Here is a 10,969-nt window from a genome sequence, read left to right on the forward strand (position 1 = left end):
GGATGAGGTCAAGTATGTTTTCCCTTTTGTTGGTTCCCTCAGCATCTGCCGCAGACCCAGTCTAGCAGCTATGTCATTTAGGACTCAGACAGCTCGGTCATTAGTGGTGCTACTGAGCCACTATTTGGTGATGGACATTAAAGTCCCCCCACCGAGAGTACATTCTGTGCCCTTGCCACCTCAGTGCTTCCTCCAAGTGGTGTTCAACATGGAGGAGCACTGATTCATCAGCTGAGGGAGGGCGGCACGTGGTAATCAGCAGGAGGTTTCCTTGCCCGTGTTTGACTTGATGCCATGAGACTTTATGGAATCCAGAGTTGTTGCTGAGCAACTCCCTCCTGACTGTATACCACTGTGACCACCTCTGCGGGGGTTGTCCTGGACAGGACAAACCCAGGGATGCTAATGGTGGTGTCTGGGACATTTTCTGTAAGCTATGATTCCGTGAGGATGACTGTTTCAAGCTGTTGCTTGATGGATCTGTGTGACAGCTCTCCCAATTTTGGCACTAGCCCCCAGATATTTGTAAGGGGGACTTTGCAGGGTCGACAGGGCTGCGATTGCCGTTGTCATTTCCAGTGCCTAGGTCAATGCCGGATGGTCTGTCTGGTTTCATTCCTTTTTTGTGACTTTGTAACAGTTTGATACACCTGAGTGGCTTGCTAGGCCAGAGAGCATTTAAGAGCCAACCACACTGCTGTGGGCCTTGAGTCACATGTAGGCCAGGCCAGGTAAGGACGACAGATTTCCTTACTGACATTAGTGAACCAGGTGGGTTTTTACAACAATCTACAATGGTTTCATGGTCATTGCCAGAATTTTAATTCCATATTTTTATTGAATTCAAATTCTACCATCTGCCGTGGGGGGATTTGAACCCAGGTCCCCAGAGCATTACCCTGGGTTTCTGGATTACTAGTTCAGTGACAATACCCCTGGAGGGAAGTGTCACTATGTGATATGAATGAGATATAGAAATACTGCTATTGTTAACAACAGAGAACCTGGGAATGATGGGCAATAAAGCGGGAGACTTTTGACTCCATACAAATGGTAGTCATGTCCGTCAAAACTCTGATGAAAATTAATTTGTTCTGACTGTGCCAGGCTCAGTTGAAGTTAAAATTAGGACACTTTCTGGGGAATGGTAGGAAACCAATTTCTGTCACAGTTCCATGAGGCTGAACATTTTCACTCAGCCTCCGCACTTCCCTTGCTGCTAATATGAGGGGCGAACATGCCTCTGCTTGCCCTCCAGCTATTTAATGTCAACAGACTGTGATTTATCTCGAGCTGGGCCTTCTGCCCCCCCCTTCCAAGGAGGAGGTCCAGCCTCCAAGAGCTGCCTGCCAAACAGATGATCAGCAGCTCTCTGGTCCACGCAGTGCCACTGGGAGCAGTGACCACTGCTAGGACTGCACCCAGTCCAAGGGCGATTGTCACTGGAGCCATGCACTGAGGATAGTGGGCGGGCAGTAACACTGGAACCAGGCTGGCAGGCTCTAGTGAAGGGGTCGAGAGGGATGGGGAACCAGGCCGGGTGTGAAAATGGGGCAGGGGAAGACCTTGGCGGCAGGGCGGGGGTGGTTTCCGATGGGCCCAGGGGACACGTAAAGAAGGAACCCTCCCCTTTCCTGCCACCAGCCTGTGCAGTGAAATCTGCCAGGCTTCACACTTGGCATCAGCCTCTGCTTGCTGTCATGGCAATGTGTCATGTAATGTGTCTTTAATTTCATTGACTGTTCTGATGTATATTGAACTTCTTTAAATGGACTTTTGCTAAACAAAGAAACTGACTTTAAAATGGCTGTTAATTTGCATTTGTGAAAGCCACATTCCCCGTCATGGAGTTATCAAATCTTTGGAACCCTCAGATAGACAATGGCATACCCTCAGAGGTGTAAAAGCTCCCTTTCCACATTATCAAGAGGGAAATGGACCATCCAAGGAGTTAATAGCTGAGACATTAATATTCAATCACCTTTGGCTATTGCAGCTAACAGGATACAAGGAATTAATTGCCTGACCTGTTGGAGGCCACTATTGAGATATAGAGTTTCTAACAACAGATCAGAGAAAATCTCACTGCCAGAGAGGGTGATGACTGTGCAGTTTGAAAGCCAGACACATGATAACAGCCATCTTCACTGTAGGGAAAGGTGGCACAAGCTGCTAAAACCAGAGAAGGCGTCTGCAGAACGGACCAGTAACATTGGCCAGAATTTTCCTGCCCCGTTGGCGTCGGGCGTCATGGTGGGTGGGGTGGGAGGCGGGGTGGGATGGGGTGGCGAGAAGGCCAATAATCAGTTTTACTCCGGTTTGCGATCGTCTGCTCCACCCATCAATGGCGGGCCGCGTTTCCTGCTACTGCGTGTTGGGAACATCATTTTAATACATTTGCATCTAATTTTAAGCACTGCTCACCGGAATCATCCCCCCACGTCAAATGTACCGCCCATGTTGGAGTAAATTCAGAACAGTGTTCTTCACGACTGCCTTTAAAAGGCGTGCACCTGGTAACCTTAACTTCGAGGGGAACTTGGAGGTGATTGCACCCAAACTTGCGCAGCGCTCGCAAGCATCGCCTATAGGCCATCAAGGAAGAGGCACCACGCATTCGCGAGGGGCAGAGGCAAGTCGCTTTTTCCCCGGCTGGCTTTCAGTGCAGTCCCAGGGCAAGGGCTCTAGTGCGGGTCAGGCTGGAGAGATGGCGGGGGGGGCAAGGCAGCACAGACTGAAGGAAATACTCAAGCACGTGACAGGGGGTGAGGGAAGCGGACACACAACTGGAGAAGCTTGTCAAAATTGAGCATTCTTCTGCAGCTGAGACCATTCAGCTGCAATTCCATTGACCTGCTTGGAGTTGGGTCTCTGAAGCTTTTCTGTCCACTCAAGCAACACAAAAGCATGAAAGTGCCACCAAATGCTCCAGAACTTTTCACCCCCCGGGCGCAGACTACAAATTAATGTGCATTTTAGGGGGCAGCAGAGCAAATGGCCGACTGGGCAAATTGTAGAATCCCCTTGTGAAAAGTGGTCATGGTGCAGTCACTGGTGGAGGTGCTCACAGCCCCTTGCAATATCTTTATTCACTATGGTCCAAGCTAACAGTGCAACCTTGCAGCGCGGGTTAGGGCAATGCCTGCATGTGAGCTGAGAGCATAGCACGCAGTCCAGTGGCCGAAGCTGCTGCCAATAGGTCAAGTGGAGGTGGGTGGGGTTTCAGACAGCCAATGAGCACACTACACACAGGCCATCCAAGTGGTGGCCAGCACTCTCCTGCTTGTGTGAAGGGGCTTTCAGACTTAACCAAGAGAGGTTCTTAGGACACATATGCTAACCCTCTCTCTTTGAGCCTGCAGGAGGAGAACATCAGGATCATGGAACCTGGTGATTTAGCAGTACACCTCACAGCTCACAGAGACCAGAGAAGAAGAACAAGAGAGCGGCAGAGTTTCCTAGCTTGGAAAAAGGGAGGAGCACCTCCCTTAAGGTGAAGAGGTGGCAGGGCCTACTGTGCACGCAGCTGAAGATCCACAATGAGCTGTCACTCGTAGGAGCGTTGCTAGACTCAGGGTCTATAAACAGCACCTTTCCTGCAGATGACCGGGAACCAGTGTCGCTGAAGGCTGCACATATGCCACCTGCTGCAGGATTTAGCGCCACGGGGGACTTGGAGGGCATCCACTGCCGGAGGTCATGAAAGTGTTCAATTTTTACGCCAGTGGCTCCTTCCAGGGCTCCACAGTTGACCTGTGTGGGATCTCGCAAACCTCCACACACAAGTGTATCCAAGAGGTTACGGCCGCCATCTTTGTGAAGGCACAGAACTTTGTGCATTTCACCTGGGATCAGAAAAGCCAGGAAGCAAGAGCGCTGGGATTTGTGCAGATCTCAGGTTTTCCACAGGTGCAGGGTGCCATCGACTGCAATTAGGTGGTGCTTAGATCTCCGTGGCAACAAGCAGTTAGCTGCATCAACCACAAAGGCTTCCACTCGCTGAATGTTCAGCTGGTGTGCGACCACCACAAACAGATCCTACGGGTCTGCACACAATTCCTAGGGAGCGTCCATGACTCCTACATCCTCAGCAGGTCTCAGATCCTTGACATCTTCCAGGTTCCAGAGAGGCTGCAGGGCTGGCTCTTCGGGAACAAGGACTACCCACAGAGAACGTGGCTAATGATGTCCGTGTGGTGGCCTCAGACACAGCAGAGTGACAATATAATGAAGCTCATGCCACGACCCGGACTTTGATAGAGCAAACAATGGGCATTTTGAGAATGAGGTTCTGGTGCCTTGAAAGGTCCGGTGGAGCACTGGAATACAGTCTCCAGAGGTTGTCGCACATCATCACTGCCTGCTGCATGTTCCACAGCCTGGCACTGCAACGGGGGCTGGACCTGGCTGAGGAGGACATGGAGGAGCTGCATGCCTCCTCTGATGAGAGGGACGTTGAAGGGGATATTGATGATGATGAGGTCCTCAAAGGTGAAGATACTGATGATGAGGCCATCACATTGGCCAGCCAAGGCAAGTGCGCTTGGGAGGCCCTCATAGCTGCGAGATTTGTGGAGGATGATGACAAGGTGCAGTGAGCACAGTCCTGACATTCTCACCTTGCACCTGTGAATGTTTGGCTCCTGTGTGACTGCTGGCAGTGCACATACCCTCAGCGTTCAGGCTCATGTCATGGAGATGCAGCGGAGACCCTAATAGTCGCTAAATTCAAGTAGATGATGATGACATGCAGTGAAGACACTTCATAGATCTTCACATTGCCTCTGTGAATGTCTGACTCGTGTCTGGCTGAGGGTAGCTCGCTTGTACTCTGTGATAAGGTTCATATCATGGAGATGGAGATGCAGCCGTGAAACTATAAATGCACCCAATCCTTTGTTAACCTTCAGCACCTGTCCCCTTCAGGAGCATAGCATCACCGGACACAGATGCTGAAGAGATGGGGAGTCAAATCCACCTCAAAAACGCTGAGAGCACACAGAAAGAATGATGGAACTCTGTGACACCTACCCTCGGCGTTCTGGTAGCAATGGCAAGCACCATCAAGGTGCAGGCATCAATAATGTGTACAGTGATTGTGAGGCCGGACCACCACTTTGGTCTGTAGGCCACATAAAGCACGAGGAAGAGACCCTGGACTACACCTGAGTGACAGGAACACTGCTCATCATAACAAGGAGCCATAGACAAGGGAGACATATTTGTGAGTTTATTTACAAAAGTGAACATTACGTTCAAGTGATTAACACCCACACTCAGGCTGTGCAACTACATCTTCTTAACCTTCCTAACCCTGCCGCTACATCTTGGTGTTCCCCCGACATCCACAGCGGAGGTGGAGGCAGCATGCTGACTGCGACGCCATGTGCCGTGATGACCTTGGCGGGCGTCCTCTGGAGGGCTGAGACCTGGAGGGCTCTGGCCTGCTTTTGGGGTCCTGCTGTGTGGCAGTGGCACCCTCCTCGGCCTGTGGAGCTGGAGCTGCTGGGATCACAGGAAGAGGGGATTTGGATGGGCCGGACACTCCCGGAGTCACCTGGGTGGATGGCCCCAGGGTTTGCACCTGCTGATCATCCTCCCTATGGGTGCCCGACAGTCCCTGGCTGACTCCTTAAAGAGAAGGAGTAGCTGGAGTGAGATCGAGCTGCCCGGCACCCCTCTCACATTGATACTGTTGGAGTCTAACTATATCAGCGATGGAGTTCAGCCCACTGCAATAGGGGAGCTCACTCACAGCATGGTTGTCTGATGGATGTTGCACTGCTGGATCCTCACTTGGTTCAGCACTGCTGACCTCACCATCAGCACAGGAATGGTCCAGATTGTCACCAGCCAGCTGGATGACTCTATTTTCAAAATCTGTGAGGACCTTGATGTCAGGCATTCCTCCACCAGTCTGCGCTTTCTCCCTTTTCTTGTGTGCCAGCTTGTCCTGCATGAATACAGATGGGGAGAGTGTAAGCAGGATGCCTGCCAGGCTAGATGAGAAGGATGCCTGTGTGGGCAGTGACTGGTGCCATGGACAGGATGAGGATATGATCTGCAGGGCTGATGGTGTGGGTGAGAGAGTGAATGATGATATCCATTGAACTAGCAGTGAATGAGATCCCTGTGGATGTGTGGTGGGTTTGTGAGTGTGAGAGTTGAGAGTGATGAGAAATGTGACTTACCCTGGTGGAATGGAAGAGATCATTCATCCTCTTTTGGCATTGAGTGGCTGTTCTTTTTTGCAGAGCGTTGGCACTGACCACCACTACCACAGCCTCCCATACTGGATTTGTCGCTTTGCTTGTTGGCCTTCACCCAGAGTTAGGGTAGAAGGCTTCACGGCGGGCCTCCACTGCGTTCAGTAGGCGCCCGAGGGAGGCGTCGCTAAATTTGGTGGACAGCATGTTTTCTCCCTTTGGCAGCAATGACTTTGCAGCAGCTTCCGATCCCTTAGAGAGAGCTATCTCTGTGCAGGGGCGCCCGGTTACTGAAGATCTGAGGTGAAAGTGGGACGGGCCAATCAGAGGCCGCTATGCCAGCAATCCGGCATGTGTCCTGGGAATGCATTATTAATGAGGTGGGTTACCCCAGGAATGAGATGATCCCAGTGCAAAAACCCGCCATTGTGGCTGAAGGGTAAAACCTCCTTTTTCCCACCCACTACCACACTTTTTGCAAACCTGGGATGATTCTGCCCAGCATCCCTCTCCCTGCTATTTCCAAATTCGGTGCCCTATCTCTGTTACCTCTTGGAATACATCACAGAGATAGAGAATTTCAACGGTAAGTGCCTTCAAGTGCCGCAGCTGCCACTTTGGAATAAGATGGATTGCAGTTTAAGAGAGACTGTCTCCAGAAAAATAACCAACTTACACTGGAACACCTGGAATTTCAGGCAACCCAAAGGAACATCAGAACATATATTTTTTCTTTCTTATGGTCTTTAACTTTTATCAATACCACCTCCTCCATCCTGTAACTTGTTCAGTTCATGGGACGGGGCTGTCGCTATGTGGCTAGGCCAGCATTTATTGCCCATCCCCAACTGCCCTTATTTAGAGGGCACTTAAGAGTCAACCACATTGCAATGGGCCTGGAGTCACATGTACACCAGACCAGGTGAGGACAGATTTCCTTCCCTAAAGGGCGTTAGTGAACCAGATGGGTTGTTATTACAACGATTTAAATTCCAGATTTTTATCAAATTCAAATTTTGAACATGGGTCCCCAGAGCATTACCCTGGGTCCCTGGAATACTAGTTCAGTGACAATACCACTATGTCGTGTAATTCAGGGTGCGTTTTTACCTTTTTAATGAGACTTATATTTTTACCTGAGTAGGACTGTAGCTTTAAGAATAATTCTGTGTTGTAAGATCACATGATCTGTGTAAACCAATGAGTCAGCAACATGGGGAACCTCTAGGAAGGGAATTCTTTTTTAGTTATGGAGTTTGATACACACCTGTAGTTGCTGCTGCTGTCTTTTAAATAAACTTAAATGCTTCCACTAAGAAAAGTTATCTGATAATCAATTCTATAACACTGGCAGTGCCAGTGCTTGTTGCCCATTCCTAATTACCCATTGACGTAAGTGAATGTAGGCCATTGCAGAGGACAGTTAAGAGCCACAATTCTGTGGGTCTGGAGTCACATACAGCCAGACCAGGTATGGGTGAACCTAATGGGTATTTGTGATAAACAATGAAAGTTTCATAGTCACTGTTACTTGTTTTTAATTCTGGATTTATTAATTGAATTTAAATGCCACCAGCTGCTGAGAAGAGATTTGAAACTATTAGCCTGGTCCTCTGGATCACTAGTCCAATGATATTACCACAGTACCACCATTTCCCCCTGGAGGCATTCATACATATTACCTAACTGCCTGTCATCCGGTCCGATATTAGTTTCAGCTTACTGGCAAGACTGAAGCAATCCAGTTCAGCTACTCAGGAACAGATTCCACTTCGCTCTCTAACTGCATTTGAAGGCACACAAAATTAATGTCCTGCTTGGACCTGAGTTTAGCTTCAAACCATACATCCAACCCACCACCTGACCATTAATCTTCCATCTCCAGAAAATCATGCACCTATATCTGTACCTCGCTCTCTCTGCTGGTGAAATCAATTTCTGCAACATCGAAAACCTAACAAAAAAACTTTTGGATTCTTCAGCTCCTTGTAATGCCAACTACAACGCACCCAGAGCTCTGCACTCAGTATACTGTAGAATCCTACACACTTATCATCCCATGTCCTTGTTGACCTCCCTCATGATCTCTGTCTCCTTCTGTAACCTTTTCCAACTCAGGATGCATCCTGCACTCTTTTTTTGTTCTTTCAGAGGATGTGGGTGTCCAAGGCCAGCATTTGTTGGCTTTGAGAAGGTGGTGGTGAGCCAAACTCTTAAACTGCTGCAGTCCATGTGGTGTAGTTACAGCCATGCTGCTGTTGCAGAGGGTGTTCCAGGATTTTGACCCAGCAACAGTGAAGGCCTAGATCAGTGCTGGGTGGTCCCTCTGTTTTCATTCCTTTTTGACATTGATATAACTGAGTAGCTTGCCAGGCCATTTCAGAGGGAATTCTGATAGGTCTGGAGCCATATGGAGGTCAGACTAGGTAAGGATGGCAGATTCCCTTCCCTAAAGGGCATTAGTGAAGCAGATAGGTTTTTACAACATCGATGATAGTTTAATAAAAAGATAAAAGCAAAATACTGTGGATGCTGGAAATCTGAAACAAAAACAGAAGATGCTGGAAAAACTCAGCAGGTCTAGTAGCACCTGTGGAAAGAGAAACAGAGTTAATGCTTCAAGCCTGTAGGACACTGAAAAAGGGTCATATGGACTCAAAGCATTAACTAATGCTAGTTTAATGCTCACCATTACTAAGACTAGCTTTTATATTCCAAATTTATAAATCCCACCAGCTGTCATGCTGGGATTTGAGCCCATGTCCCATAGCTATTACCTAGTCCAGTGACATTATCACTATGCCACCACCTCCCCTAACTAGGAATTATTGAGGGTCTATCAATCAGTCTGGTAAGTAACAAATGTTTTTGTTTTTTTTCTTATGGCGTGGGTGACACTGGCCAAGGCAGTTTTTATTGTTTATCCTGATTTGACCTGACAGTGATAAGGATCAAATGTAGCATGTGACCAGAATCACATGCAGACCAGAGCAGGCAGGAGTGGCAGATTTCCTTGCCGTTCCTGGTCATTTTGCAGTGCCAGCTAGTTCAATCCCATACCACTAGGCTACTCCTGCTCTGGGGGATTTGCAATTCAATTCTTGTATTTTGCTAATGAAGCCAGCAAAAGAAATGGCCCTTTAACTTAATAAGGATATTGAAAAATTATTGTGTTCATATTCAAAAACCATCAAATTTCTTATACTAGGACGCTTTAAACACCAGATTGGAGAGATGATTTGCACCAGCATTGTTGTGAATTGAAGAATCTTCTTCCCTATGGATTAGTCTTCTTCTTCCATTACACTAATTTAACTTCCCTTGACAGGTATGTGGTATATAATATGCCCATCTTTGCCCTCTTTAATATGCAAATACTGACAGTGCCTTAATCTGAACCCAACCTGTAATGCTAAATTAACCAGTAGCTCAACCACAACAACTTATATTTATGTGGTGGCTTTAACATAGTGAAAGTTGTGAAGGCATTTCACAGGAGTATTATAACACAAAATATATCACTGAGCCACAAAAGGAGGTATTAGGTCAGATGACAAGAAACATGACCAAAGAAGTAGGTTTTAAGGAGTGTCTTAAAGAAGGAGAGCAAGGAAGAGAGGTGTAGGGAGGGAATTTTCGGCTTAGGGTGAAAGCACAACCACCAATGGTGCAGTGATTAAAATTTTGAATGCTCAAGAAGCCTGAATTAGATGAGTGTAAATATCTCAGCGGTCTGAGACTGGAGTAAATTATAGACATGGGGAGGGATGAGTCAATGGAGGGATTTGAAAACAAGGATAGGAATTTGAAAATTGAGGTGTTACTTGACCAGGAGCCAACATAGGTCATCTAACACAGCGATGATAGAGGTACAGCAAAGTTTTAGATGATCTCAAGTTTACAAAGGATAAAATATGGGAGACTAGTCAGGGGTGTATTAGAATAATCAAGTCTTTCTCTTTTCATGTAGTGCCCTTGTCATTTGAGGGATGCGGCCATCTGAATTAACTGACTTCCTACAGCCAAGCCTACAGGTAACAAAATGCATGAGGTTTTAGCAGCAAGTGAGCTGAGGCAGGGGTTGAAGTGCAGTGATGTCACAGAGGTGGAACTAGGCGTTCTTAGTGATGGCCATTAGCTCATCTCAGGGTCAGCTATGACATTAAAGTTGTGAACATTCTGGTTTAGTCTCAGACAATTGCAAGGGAGATGGATGAAATCGATAGCTAGAGAATAGAGTTTGGAGCAGGGACCAAGGCCGATGGCTTCAGTCTTCCCAATATTTAATTGGAGAAAATTTTTGCTCCTCAGTGTTGGATGTTGGGTAAGCAGTCTGCTAACTTAGCAACAGTGGAGAAGTTGGGAGATCTGGTGGTGAGGTAGATCTGGTGTCATCAATATAAGTATGAAAATTAATGCTGTTCGTTTGGAAGGTGTCACCGAGAAGCAGCATGTAGATGAGAAATAGGAGGGGGCCAAGGACAGATCCTTGGGGCACACGTGAGGTACAATGCATGGGCAGGAAGAGAAGCCATTGTAAGTGATATTCTGCATATGGTGCAATAAATATCGTGGATAAGAATAAAACCAGGGGCATGATTTCGTGTTTCACCCATGTTCCCATGTCCCACGTCAAAAAAATCTGTAGAGAGCCTACCCATGCTCCGGTGGGTTTCTCCACAGCTATTCAATGTTCTGAGGGGGTTTAATTGACTCAAGGAGAGACTCTTGCCCCCATCTGGGGAGGAAGTCCCATCTCCAAG

Source organism: Cetorhinus maximus, chromosome 10, assembly GCF_964194155.1.
Source record: "Cetorhinus maximus chromosome 10, sCetMax3.hap1.1, whole genome shotgun sequence".
NCBI lineage: Eukaryota > Metazoa > Chordata > Chondrichthyes > Lamniformes > Cetorhinidae > Cetorhinus > Cetorhinus maximus.